Genomic DNA, 14,752 nt, shown 5'->3' with positions numbered 1-14,752 from the left:
TGACGATGGGGATGAGACGTTTAAATTTTTCCTGCATGCCGCAGATACAGCTCCTCTCCCGTTTCCCCAAAAGTGCGTCATGTGGCCCCATCTCTGCGGACGTAGCTCCTCCAACCAAACGATTATGGTTCTCCATGAAGCGTTCAAAGTGTGATTCAAGCGATTTATCCTCTTGTTGGAGATGAAACACATCACGGCTTTTTCCATGGCACCTTCCAAGACACGTGCATGTATGCGCTTTTATTTGCTTTCACCGCCGATGATCGCCAATTGTTCGTCATGAAACCACACAACCGCAATAACAAAAATTACAAATAAATTTAAAATATTTGTCCTCACAGGAGGCACCAAATGTTAAATAATTAATTTACCAGCGGGTAGAGTTCTCAATGCTTTATTGAGATGAGTACCATCAGCACTAAGTTACAATCAGAAGAGAGTTGTACATACATGAACCCAGTATTTATAGGGAGTTCAAAGGAATTTAAACACTTTTTAGAAAATGTAATGATGAGAAATAGAAAACTTAGATAAAACAGTATTGCCAGATGAGACTAACATTATAGTAAGTCGAATAAAGGAGCAAATATTTAATTACGAGAGCACGTCGTTTTATTGAAAACTCATTTGCAATTTTAGCAAATCGTTTCAGAATTTTACATACAACAATGAATTTATACCCCGAAAAAAGTGCTAAAATAACACTTGCTTGTTGTTATTTTCATAATTTCTGAATCAAAACAAACTCATCTGTTTACTTAAGAAATGATGTAAACAATGACTGTGTCCATTTGGTAGACGAGCAGTCAACGAACTATGGAAGTATATCACAAAATGCAGCAAATATTCGAGGCGAAATAAATTTCTATAAAATGTCAAAATAAAACTTAATAATGTACATATTGTATTGTATTGTATTATCTTTTTACTTACTCTTTCTTCATCGCCGCAATCCTCAAACGACGAAATACCCTCCAATTGAATTTCTTGGTCCTTTAGAAAATTCAAGCTTTCAAAATACCACAGTGTTGGTACATAATGTTATCTTCTGCGCTTACTCCTGATTTCTCGCTTCTTCGAACTTTTTGCAATTCGCGTCTATAACAAGATCTTAAACCGTTATACTTTTTTTCACGGTTTCTAATGTATCACTTTTATCGATTTCTCTATATTTCGTTAATAAGTTATTCCAACTTTTATTTTTCTCAATTTTTTGACACACTTGTGTGCACACCGATCGTAAAAAATGCGCACAAGCCCATACACGAGTAAATCGCAATCGTACACATACCGATCGACCGCACATACCTATGTGTCGTGTATGGACACTTATAATAAATAATACAAAATCGATGGATGGGGAATTATTCAACTAAATGAATTTTTGTTAAGGTATTTATTGAAACTTATGAGTAATGACTGAAATCTTATTATTTACATACATATGTACATATGTTAAAATTTGTATGTTATCTAACGGTTGTTTGTTTTAACGCTATTATGCTCTGTAGCAACATATTGCAAGAGTATAAAAAATAAATTTGAATATATTTGAAATATTATTAAACTACGTCTACATTACATTCGAATACAATTAGTTATAAATAGGTAGGCTATTTTTAATAATTGGATTTTAGTTTTGATGTTTTACTTTACGAAAACTTATGTCTGAAAAGTTAGATGTGTGCAAAATCATTTACACAAATTGAAAAATGGCAACATTGCTTAAATGTAATTAAGAGAGAACAAGAACAACTACGTTGCCGTTACGGAATACGGCACGTCGGTCACTAACGGAATTTAATTTCATACATAAAATATGGACCTCCGTCTGCACCAACCCGTTCAGTCATTGTTGTTTCCAAACCATCGATAACATAATTCGAGAGAGCGCTGTCAAAGTGTACATTTTTTATAACATTGTATTTTTGGGTTTCCATTCCACAGATAAGTATACAAAATGAGATTAGTTTTATAGGCTAGATATCCTATATTAGGGCATAGTTTATGTTCACATGTTTATAATTAAATTACAAATAGTTTTAAATAAATTAACTTTTAAACCTTAAAGTAGCAAAATATTTTATTATTAAAAAAAACTTAAATGTTTACTTTTAATATTATAATATTTCTGAAAACTTACATATTTTAAATGACCCATTTATGAACGTTACTTCTTTTTAGGCTAATAATATTCCACTGCTATTGTAAAGGTGAGAGTTTGCAAGTGTTTGTTATTTCTTCAGGACTAAACGGCTGGAGCGATTTTAGTAAAAGTTAGTATGGAGTTAGCTGACACCCTGGATTCAAACATAGGTTACATTTACTTCGAATAATTATCTTATTCCCATGGGAAAGTCGTTAAAAATGAACTTGCGGTTGATGTATGGAGAAGTTTGTACATATTTTTTCCAATTTAAATATACTTTAAATTACGCCCAATTTGTACCTACACTCTTTGACCACTATCGAAAAGTACAGTAGACATTATTAAATTTTAACATAAACCTACGCGCATTCCGTCACCTGTCGGGCCGCGCGCAGTGGCGAGAGGTGCATATCACAAACAACGTTGAACCGAACAGCCATACACGTGAGGGCAGATGACGTTGTCGAACGCATACGATTTATAATTCTTTGTTTTTAATTTATCGACTTTTAAAGAAAGAGCACATTCTTTGTTTTTTTTTTTGTTTTTTGGTTGGGAAGTTACTCAAGTAATAAAAAATCTTAAAATATTTGGTTTCAAGAATTCGTTAAAGTAAAATTCAGACTCATTCCTTTAATCAATTCGCAGTCCTCATCTGCTAATTTAGTTCTACGTGGCATTTTCCTAGAAATTCAAATAATGTAATTTGGTTTTGTTCTCTTAAACCTTTATTTATGTATTGTACTTATTTTCAAATTTTTATTGATATGTCTACTGATATGTTTACTTGGAACCAGTCAGAACACAAATATAGTAGCTCATTTTGCACGTATGTAAGTTGCGAATTACTTCTGTCAAGAATGTCCAAATTGTTTATTTAAAATTATTATTGAGCGAATACAAAGTTTATTTAGAAAAATGAAATTGTTTGTAAATGCCTGCTTGCGACTGCACCATTTGCTAGTTCACTAACGAATGCCTCTCACTCGATAAAACTGTCGGTGACAGCTCGGCCTCTCCTGACATTTCGTCCTGGAAAGACGATTCGTTGTCGCCATCAATGTACTCAATGTACACCATGGTTTCATATGATCTACACCACTAGTCTTACTATAACGCCTTTGTGTTTGTGTGGAATCTGGAATCTTCAATGATGTATCTATCGTAGTTGAGTACCTTCGTAACAATGTCTGGATCTTTGAATACTGGATCCAACTTATGTGGCTCGCCTGTCTCATTATAAGTATGATCGATGACCACCAAGTCCCCATAATCGTATTTTCGTGGTGACTGATCCTCTCCGCCATGACGGTGCTCGCTGCTTCATTCCGTTTAATGCCAATATCTATATATACGTTAACTTTATCGTCATCATTCAAAGTTTTGAATGACGTAAATTTTTACGGTTTTCCCCGTACTTGCATGTTGCCCGATTGAATAACCAAAGAACAATCTTTCTGACATAAAACATCTCTTCCGATAAACACATCGTATCGCATAAATTCATCAGGTAATACTTGCAACTTCGTATTTATTTTGCAACCAGCTATTTTTAATTCGACATCGATATCTGCAGTGCTACAAACTGTTGCACCCCCAAAACCTTCTAACCTCTTATTGCAAGCCTTCTTAAGAACATTGGTTGGAACTCTCGACTCTGTTATGAGTGACGTATCGCAGCCCGTATCAATAAAAGCTAAGCATTGATGACCGTTGAATTCCACAATTGACATTAGTAGTGGATATTCATTGTCACTTAAAACTGTAGCAAATTTTTGGCTTGTCGGAACGACAAAACTTTGCTTCGTGTCCCGCCTTGTTGCATTTACTGCACCTGGCTTTACGTTGCGGCTTGGTATATTTTGCTGCGATATGCCCAAATTCATTGCAATTGAAACATTTAATCAAATTCTTGCCTGCATTCGTATTTTGGGCAGAATAATCGTTGAAACACATATGACTCTCTATATTCTGTGGTGACCATGGTAAATTCGTCAAGCAACAAATCATTGCACATTGGTAATCTCATTGCCATAAGAGTTTGCGTTAAATTATTATCGTTTAACCCCCCAATAATGTACGCATTTATTGACGCTTCATCAATCTTACCTCGTCTACCAATATTTAACATTGTAAAATATATTAATATTGCGTTAACGTCTCATTTACACGTCATTCGCGCTTCAACATTTCCGTGTGTACTTCTGCTGCGCTCCTTGTAAATGGGAAATCTTGTTGGAATGCTTCTACGAGAGCAGACCCTGGACCACGTTTTGTGCATCAAGCCATTCTTTGGCGACGCCTTTTAGCTGAGATTGAGCTGCTAACAAAACTTCTTGCTCACACCCACCATATGCCTGTCGCGTTACATAGTTGCGTTACATTTGTTGAGTTGATCAACCCTAAGCGCATTCAATTTTATCATCTTTCCCATATTTCCTTTTTATTTTACGTTTCTTGTTGGCATTGAAATGTTTGCAGTACTCGTTGGTTCTGATAATTTCTTGCCGTTAGAAATAATTTCTCTTCTATAAAATTCTCCGAAGTTACCGTTCCTTTCAATGAGTCAAAATCAGACAATAATTCAATGATTTCATGAACATTTCTTCGCTTCCATTCACGTGGTGTCGTAGTTCCCAATGGTGATAACCATATTGCCGTCGCTGTATTGAAATATCGTAGTTACTTACATTGGCCGGAACAGTTATTGTACTTGGCGCTAACGATGTACGCCTCACCTGAACTGCCACAAGATCACTCACAGACTTGGCAAACCTCGAGATCATATCACGCATCTCGTCCATTTGCTTCTGCATAGAAGACATTTCACTGCTTTCTGCAATTTCTTCAGAACCGTGTATCTCAATCAGCTCCAAAACTTTTGCCGCTTTATTGCCCATAACCGTCGCGCCTTGGTTTTATAACAATTTGTTGAGTTGATCAACCCTAAGCGCATTCAATTTTATCATCTTTCCCATATTTCCTTTTTATTTTACGTTTCTTGTTGGCATTGAAATGTTTGCAGTACTCGTTGGTTCTGATAATTTCTCACTGCCGTTAGAAATAATTTCTTCGTCTCTTCTTCGTTCGTTCGCTAGTTACCACGGCGCTCTAATCGCTTGCAAAATTATTTTTCCAGGCGTTTTTATACCCTGAACAGGGTATATTAAGTTTGCCACGAAGTTTGTAACACCCAGAAGGAAGCGTTGGAGACCCTATAAAGTATATACTTATGTATGTACATATATGTATAAATGATCAGTATGTTGAGCTGAGTCGATTTAGCTCATTTGTCGGAACTGCTGATATCGGACCACTATAACATATATGTAGCTGCGAAACAAACTGAATGATCGGAATCAAGTTCTTGTATGAAAAACTCTCACATTTGACAATGTATCTTCACAAAAGTTGGCACAGATTATTTTCTATGATAATAATGTACTATACGAAGAAATTGTTCAGATCGGCTTCCATACAAACTGAATGATCGAAATCAAATGCTTGCATGGGAAACCTTCTCATTTGACGATATATACATATCTTCACAAAATTTGGTATGAGTTATTGTTCATAGAAATAATGTAACCTCCGAAGAAATTGTTCACATCGGATTACTATAGCATATAACTTCCACACATAGTTATTAAACGAAATGCACCTGTGAAGGGTATATTAGCCTCGGTGCCGCCGAAGGCAATGTTTTTTCTTGTTTTTCCCCACAAAATTCATATAATTTTAGGATTTTGTCATCCCACTTCTGAGATGTCAATAATGTCCAAATTGTTTTGTGGCGACTTAATCACCACAATAATATAAAATTACAGATTATTCATTAAGATAACTCAAAAGACTTCTTCACTTGTTGGCGTCTATACAAGAAGTGACGCTTCTTAAAACTAAAGTGGTGAACACATAGAGCGCGACAGACTGCAGCAGCACGACAGTGAACTGAAAACGTGGTTGTTCATCTTACTACATGTACATTTTGAGAAGCAACAACAACACAATGGCCGGCATGTACACAAAACAACGCAGTTGACCATTTTGTATGTACACAATTTCGTTGTGGCCATACTAATTTCTTTCACTTCAATGAAATTTTAATATTTTGTTCAAAATGAAATTTTTTATGCAAAAAATAAGTAAATAGGTAAATATTTTTGCTTTAAATTATCAACTGTTATTATAATGCTTTATTTTATGCTTTTATTTGTAAAATAACGTCAAGTTTGTTAGAGCTGTGAATAATTTTACATTTTACATACATATTAGTGGCATCACCACTCTACCTATCTATCTTCCATTCTACTGTCAACTCTACTGTCGTTGGCAAAAATAGGAGGATATTGAAGTTAGCGAGAACGACATCTGTCGGCCTGCAGTCGTGTGTATTTTAATATTTGACAGATGTAGTTTGCAGTGTGTCGCGCTCTATGTGTTCACCACATAAAAGGTTAGAATTTAGTTGAAACTGTAAATTTCCAAGAAGAATATAAAGAGAATGAAATAATAGAATAACTGACAAACAGTGCTGCCAGATGTGATACGTCTTGTCTGTGTGCCCACAGTTTATTTAAAATTATTATTGAGTGAATACAAAGTTTATTTAGAAAAATTAAATTAGGGGGATTCTCTTGCTCTTGCAAGATTGCACGATGACACAAAATGCAAAAATCCTTTACCGAAATATGCAAGGCCAAGAGAGCACCCATTGCAAAATCTAGTGATATATGTATGAACGGCTGATTCAGTCAATTTATTGAGAATGATTATTGTGAATTGGCGCACATTCTGTATTCATTCTTAACAAAAAACTGTAATAAATCTTCATAATTTAAATAGAATTATAAAATATATTTAAAACCTACCTTCCTCAACAATGTGCGAAAGTGTGAGGGCCTCAGGTACTCTGTGTAGAATTACACCGTAATTCCGTAGGGTACATATGTATGTATAACACACTTTGAGTATTATTGTGTACGATTGCTACTGACTAGACTTCGATGCCCCACCAATTTCCAGACGATCAAAGCGGGCAGAAAAAGCCGCTCTCCGAAAAGCATGTGAGCAACCCCGAAGATGATGGCCACTGGGGCGAAACGATGAACGACGCAATTTTCAATTTTATAGCAAGTCGCGTAGCAGCTTGCAATACATTCAGAGCAATCGAATCTTAATGGGTGGAGTGGTGATTTTCGGCAGATGTTGCCGAATATTGAGCGAGATACCGCGGCAGACGAAATTAACGCATGGCTCAAGACTTGGCCATTTCCATCACTCATAACTAGTTTTGTCTGTTTGGTAAAATGATAGTGGTTTGCCTCAACATCCCTTGACTACAAAATAAAAAATCATACAGACATTTTTTCAATCACTTTCGATTTTAGCAACCCAAATTAGCATCGAGTTATGGAAGGAAATTTGTATGAACTTGTACTGCACTTTTAATTAGTGCATAAACTGAACAGCAGTGTACAAGTATTTTGCCTTTTTCTCAATTTTGTATTAATATTTAAACTCCTGTTTATAAAAAACATACATGAGAAACTTCAGTAGAATTCATCAACAACAATAAAAAATTAATAAGTTCTCAGGCATAGATGTTTAGTGCTCACACTCAAAGTTGGACAGTCAAACTTAACGGTAAATCTAGCGGGATGTGTATGTAAGCACATTTAGAAATTTTTGTCGTCCTCAAGTTAGATGGAAAGTACATAATACGAGCAAAGACAAATTATTATGAATAATCACGCCAAGGGACTTTAAATTCGTCAAATTGCCACAAGCAAACCTACAATTTTTGATATTGTTCAAAAATACAAAAAGAAGTCTGAAATACTAATAAAATATCGTAAAACCCCCATAAACCTTCTCTGCAGTTTAAGTACTAAAACTAATGGAAGTTAGTATCGAAATCATCTGGCATTTAGACATTAAGGTTATCTGTTATATTTTTATACTCTTGCAACCAGTTGCCACAGAGTGCTATAGTTTTGTTCACCTAACGGTTGTACATACACAAAATTTACCGCCGAGATGGTATGACAAGACTTTATAGGGCCGGGGTAAAAATTGGAGAATGGGCGTGGCACCGCCCACTTTTGGTTTGGTTGCTAGAGTGCTGAAGCCCCATCCCCCCATCCCACCCCCAAATTAGGAAATCTTTTAAATAAATCGAATCAAACCTATAACAGTCGTACGCAACTACACTAGACGGTGACTGACCAGAGAACATAAAACATAAAAATATTTAAGTTCTCTGTTCTAATCATCATCGATTCAGATAAGACGACTCTTTAAAGGTTCTAAATGTAGATTTATCTATCACTAATGCACTTGGACTAAAGTGGAATGTTTTATTTTTTCATTTGAAGCAAAACTAGCACTCACTGGTCGTCTTACAAAAAGTTCCATCCTCTCTGTTGCATCGTCACTTTACGACCCACTCGGTTTTTTGGTTCTTTTTCTTATAACTTCAAAAATTTTGTTACAGGAAATATGGCTACTAAAGTTGGATTGGGATGAATCAGTGCCACAGAACATTAAATGGGCGTAGAAAAACTTTTTGAACTTTTTATCGGATCTTTCATCAATTAAGGTACCTAGGTATTGTTTTTCGACAGATATGGAGCCTATTCACGCATCGATTCATACATATGGCCGCGAAGTTTATATTCGTTTTATCAACAAACCTGGCACTGCTACTATTCGCTTACTCACTACTAAGTCCAGGACAGACTCACAAATAATCTTACATTGGCTGAAGATGCATTCTGCAACACTTTCGACCTTTGTTGGCAATCGATTTTTGGAAGTCCAGGTGTTATCCAAAGGTGTCCATTGGAGACATGTACCAACTTGTTGTAACCCGGCGGATGTCGCGTCTAGGGGAAATGTAAATGAACTTGGTGAATCAATATGGTACACCGGACCGGGGTTTCTATACAAAAACTCAAATAAATGGCCAAAGGACAGCTGCAACGATATCGACATGGGAGTTGTCGAAAGGGAGAAACGAAAATCAGTATTCAATTTAATCGTAAGCCCCAATTACATTTTGGAAATCGCGAATCAACGGAGTAACTACACTAGCAGGATGTTTCAATATTTGTCGACATAATACGTTCATATATGTTCATCAATATTTGTCGACATAATACAAAACTTAATGAATCATCAACACTCTCACCAAAAGATTTGTACCACGCCTTACTTTGCATAATTTGGAACATTCAACATGTACATTTCGCTAATGTCATTCATCTTTTACAGAAAGGTCTCACGACAAATGGCCCATTGTGTTATTTAAATCCGTTTTTGGAGTATACCGAAGGATTTCAAATACCCAATGTTGGAGGTCGATTAGAATCAGCAGATATCCCTGCAGAAAGGAAACACCCAATGCTGTTGCCAAGCAAATGCGTTTCGTTGTACATTACGCTCGCCCCTACATCGGAAACACTACCATGCAGGACCAAAGGCACTCGTGGCACTAATAAGACTTCAGCTTTGGATAGTTAATGCACAAGATTTAGCAAGACGTATCGTCAGATCCTACACACATTGCATACGTTACAAGCCAAAGTTGATAAATCAGGTAATGGGACAGTTATCTGTCGAATGACTGACTCCACCTCACCCCTTTGCACGTTGCGATATTGACTTCTGCGGACCAGTCAACGTATATTTGAGTATTCCACGCAAAAAACCTTATAAATCATAAATAGCAATCTTCGTTTGTCTAGCTATAAAGGCGGTCCACATCGAACTTGTATCGGACCTAACCACGGACGCATTCTTTGCGTCATTGGAGCAGATGATTGGAAGGAAAGGGCTACCCTCTGACATCTTTTATGATGAATTAAAATCAGTTTTATTTAATACCGAAAACAAAAATGCAATTATAAAATACTGTGATAATGAATTTGTAAATTTTAATTCCATTCCTCCCAGAGCACCTCATTTCGGCGGTATTTGCGAGGACGCAGTCAAATCGGCTAAGGGTCATCTCAACCGTACCATCAAAAATGCAAGACTCACAGCTGAGGAACTAACAACATTGCTGGTGGAGATAGAAGCTGTGTTAAATTCTCGGCCACTAACACCATTGTCATCGGATCAAACCGATTTCGAAGCATTAAATCCGGGGCATTTTATTATTGGTGGTCAAATGATTATATGAACGAACTTCAAGTACGATCAAAGTGGTTTTCGGGACAACCAAACATCAAAAACAGATCAATGGTTATCATCCATGAAGACAACTTACCACCACAAAAATGGCATATTGGAAGAGTTATAAACTGTATACCAGGAAAATACTCTAAAATACGTGTGGTGAATATTCGAACAACGAAGGTAATCATTCGGCGACCAATTCACAAGCTAGCACTTCTTCTTCTTAATTGGCGTAGATACCGCTTACGCGATTATAGTCGAGTTAACAACCGCGCGCCAGCCGTTTCTTCTTTTCGCTACGTGGCGCCAATTGGATATTCCAAGCGTAGCCAGGTCCTTCTCCACTTGGTCTTTTCAACGGAGTGGAGGTCTTCCTCTTCCTCTGCTTCCCCCGGCGGGTACTGCGTCGAATACTTTCAGAGCTGGAGTGTTTTCGTCCATCCGGACAACATGACCTAGCCAGCGTAGCCGCAGTCTTGTAATTCGCTGAACTTTGTCGATGTCGTCGTATATCTCGTACAGCTCATCGTTCCATCGAATCTTCTACCTGTTTGAAATGCCTTTCAACGGTGCCGGGTCACCGCTTACGAACCACTGCATACTTCAACCATATGTTCTTATATATTTTTTGCTATTTCTTTTTTTTCTTATTTGCCTAATATTCAAGATTAAGCATTAGAAGTCATTCACCTCAATCAGAGAACATAAACTGCCTCAATGCAGTTAATAATTGTATTTGCATTGTGTTTGCTTGCTATGTTTCGCTCACGCAATTATACGTATGTTTGTTTGTGCATATTAGTTAGTCCCATTTCGCATGTACTAAGCCTAATATGTAAGCAGCATATTGCATTGGAATTTTCTTTTAATTACTAAATTATATGTGTATGAAGAAGCAATGTGTTAAGTAGATACTTAGTTTTATGAACTGTTAGAAGTACACAACACATATGCATATGTATATGTGAATTAATACAAAACGGAATTATGTACATATTTAGCGGTATTGAAATACATATTGTATAGAAAATTATTTAAAGAGAAGAATTGTGCAAATAAAGTCAGTCTAATACCTGAACACCTCACGGTGTCATTACTCGTCCCTTTATCATTTTCGGCGTTGCTGCGATTTCGCTTATACTTTTCGCCGTTTTGTAAATTTTCGCGACTATAAAAAAAGCTTTATGCCCTACACAGAGTATGCATATATTTTATTTATTCGGTTTTCTTTAGTTTTTCAACTTAAAATACAAAAAAGTGTTAATTTATTTCAAGAAAAGACAATTACATATGAAAATGCATGCCACAGATTAAATGATGCATCTCAAAGAAGAACAAGTATTTATTTGGTTCCACTCCTCCAGTATAGCTTTTTCACAAATTTTCGATGACGTTCCAATCTGGTGATTGTACAGGAGTTTCAACAATGTGTGTACATTTATACATATGTATATTAACCATGTTTGCACTATCTGTGACTTGTGCTTAGGGTCGTTATCTTGGTAAAAGAGATAGTCATCTTTAATTTGCAATTTTCTAGCGCTTTGAATCAAATTTTCTTGTAGAAATTGTAAATACACATTTTTGTTCATTGTTTTTTCTATTAGATAAATTTGCGACTCCATTTGATGACATATGTATGTATGTACATACATACATGCCCACAGTATAACGTTACCGTCACCGTGTTTTATAGAAGCCCGCAAATTTCGAGGTCTGAGCTCCGTATTAGGTTCGTCCCATATAAAAGGTCTACCATCTGGTCCAAATAAGTTAATTTTGATCTCATCTGCAAAATGTACAGTCCTCCAATATGTTGGTGTCTTATTTAGATGGTCACGCGCAAACTGCAATCTTTTACTCCTATTTGTATCACTTACAAATGGTTTATTACGAGCTATTCTGTCATTTAAATTTGCTTCCCTTAGTTCTCTTCGGACAAATTCAGGGGAGCAAGTCTTGCCTACATCTTTTTTGGCCATTTCAGTAAATTTTTCAGCGCTTGTAGCTGGATTTTTTTTTCACTCGACGCACGAGCCACTTACTATCTCAGTTCAGCAGTGTGTGTCGATTCTTCTTTCACGGGTCTTTTCCAAAATTTGGCGCATGATGAATATCTGGTCGGTTGTTGATATGCCAGGTCTAAAGCCACACTGATAAGGTCCAATCAGTTTATTGACGGTAGCCTTTAATCTTTCACACACGCTCGATAGAACCTTATACGCGACGTTGAGGTGGCTTATTCCACGGTAGTTGGCGCAGATTGTGGGGTCTCCCTTTTTGTGGATTGGGCAGAACACACTTAAATTCCAATCGCTTTCGTCTAATCATATTTTACAAAGAAGCTGATGCATTCTCCTTATCAGTTCTCCGCCACCGTATTATAGCGAATAGCCGAATAGCTCGGCCGGAAATCCATCCGCCCCCGCTGCTTTGTTGTTCTTCAGCCGGTTAATTGCTATTCGAACTTCTTCATGGTCGAGCAATGGAACGTCTACTCCATCGTCATCAGTTGGGTAATTTGGTTCGCCTTCAGGCTGGAGAAGTGTTCCCTCCATAACTTAAGTATGCTCCGGGCATCGGTCACTAGATCACCTTTGGGGGTTCTACATGAGTATGCTCCGGTCTTGAAACCTTCTGTTAGCCGCCGCATTTTTTCGTAGATTTTTCGAGCATTGCCCCTGTCGGCCAGCTTGTCAAGCTCTTCGTACTCACGCATTTCGGCCTCTCTCTTTTTCTGTCTTCTAATGCGTCTCACTGCCCTCTACAACTCTCGGTATATATCCCATTCCGCTCGTGTTGTGGTCGATCGTAACGTTGCGAGGTAGGCAGTCTGTTTTCTCTCCGCTGTGATACGGCACTCCTCGTCGTACCAGCTATTTCTGCATTTTCCGAAAACCAATGACTTGGGTTGCAGCTGTACGTATGGCGCTTGAAATGTCGTCCCAAAGTTCCCTTATACCGAGTTGTTGACGAGTGCTCTTAGAAAGCAGGAGTGCAAGCCGAGTAGAAAATCGTTCGGCTGTCTGTTGTGAATGCAGCTTCTCCACGTCGAAGCTTCCTTGTGTTTGTTGACGTGCGTTCTTTGCTACACAGAGGCGGGTGCGAATATTGGCTGCAACGAGATAGTGGTCAGAGTCGATGTTATGACCTCATGAGCATACGTCTAGAACACTGGAGACGTGTCTTCCGTCTATCACAACATGATCGATCTGGTTGGTGGTATTTCGATCCGGAGACAGCCAGGTAGCTGGAATCTAGTACTACAGATAACCATATTTCGGGCCCGGCGAAGTCAATCACTGTTGCACCAAGGATACCTTCCTTGCCCATCCTGGCGTTAAAGTCGCCAAGCACGATTTTGACATCGTGACGGAGGCAGTTCTTATAGGTGCGCTCCAAGCGCTCATAGTAGGTATCCTTGGTCACATCGTCCTTCTCTTCATTCGGATGTTCTCAGGCTACTCAGAGGATACTTGGTCAAAGATCGGAAGTCGTGAACTGCTTGAGCCATATGTAAATGAATCGTTTCTGGCCACTCCCAAGTGAATGGCGATCAGAGAACTTCCCTCACTTGCGTGAACTTCTACACATGACTCCATCCTCATGAATTTCCATATGTAATTGTTTATTTCTGTATTCCAATGAAACAAATGAACACTTTTCTGGTTGAACAAGTAAGGAAGGGCCATTTTATACTGTTGCAACTTACAAGAATCAGAGCCAGGAAAATATTTTATGTGTAAAACGACAATGAGTAGATCGAAATCCAAGCAATTTTATATATACATATACTATATACATATAACTCCCATAATGACAGACACATAAATTTTGTTAGAAAAACGAAAACCATTATATATAGTATATGGCAGTTGGGGCAGTATTGTCCAGATTTTATCTATTTTTCCCAAAACCATATACTATTAACATGTCACATACTAAAAAACCAATCATATAGAGTAAAGTCAGCCGGATGTTCGAAAAGCCTAATATTATTTATATAGGGGCTATGACAATTTTTTCCAAATTTTATTTATTTTAGGGACAAAGCTAAGGGAAGTATTGGTCCAATTGAACCTATTTTTGACATACAGACATATCATTGTCAGAAAAGGATTGTCCCTGATTTTACCTTTACCTTTATATATTTGATATGGACTTTGACCAAGAAGTGGGCGGTGCCACACCCATTCTCCAATTTTTTCCCCGACCCCTATAAAGCCTTGTCATACCATCTTTTACGTCTCTGGCGCATTTAGTTATTGATTTATCGCGCTTTCAGTAGTTTTGAACAGTACCGTTATACGGGGAGGGAACTTTTACATTGTCGGGAGGAGATCTTTCGAACTTAGCAAATTAGGTCGTTGTATCTTTAGTGGTTTACGAGATATCCACATTAAACATATGTGCCAAAAAGAC

The sequence above is a fragment of the Bactrocera neohumeralis genome, chromosome 3 (genome assembly GCF_024586455.1).
Source record: "Bactrocera neohumeralis isolate Rockhampton chromosome 3, APGP_CSIRO_Bneo_wtdbg2-racon-allhic-juicebox.fasta_v2, whole genome shotgun sequence".
NCBI classification, from domain to species: Eukaryota; Metazoa; Arthropoda; class Insecta; order Diptera; family Tephritidae; genus Bactrocera; species Bactrocera neohumeralis.
Note: the sequence above shows the minus strand (reverse complement) of the source record.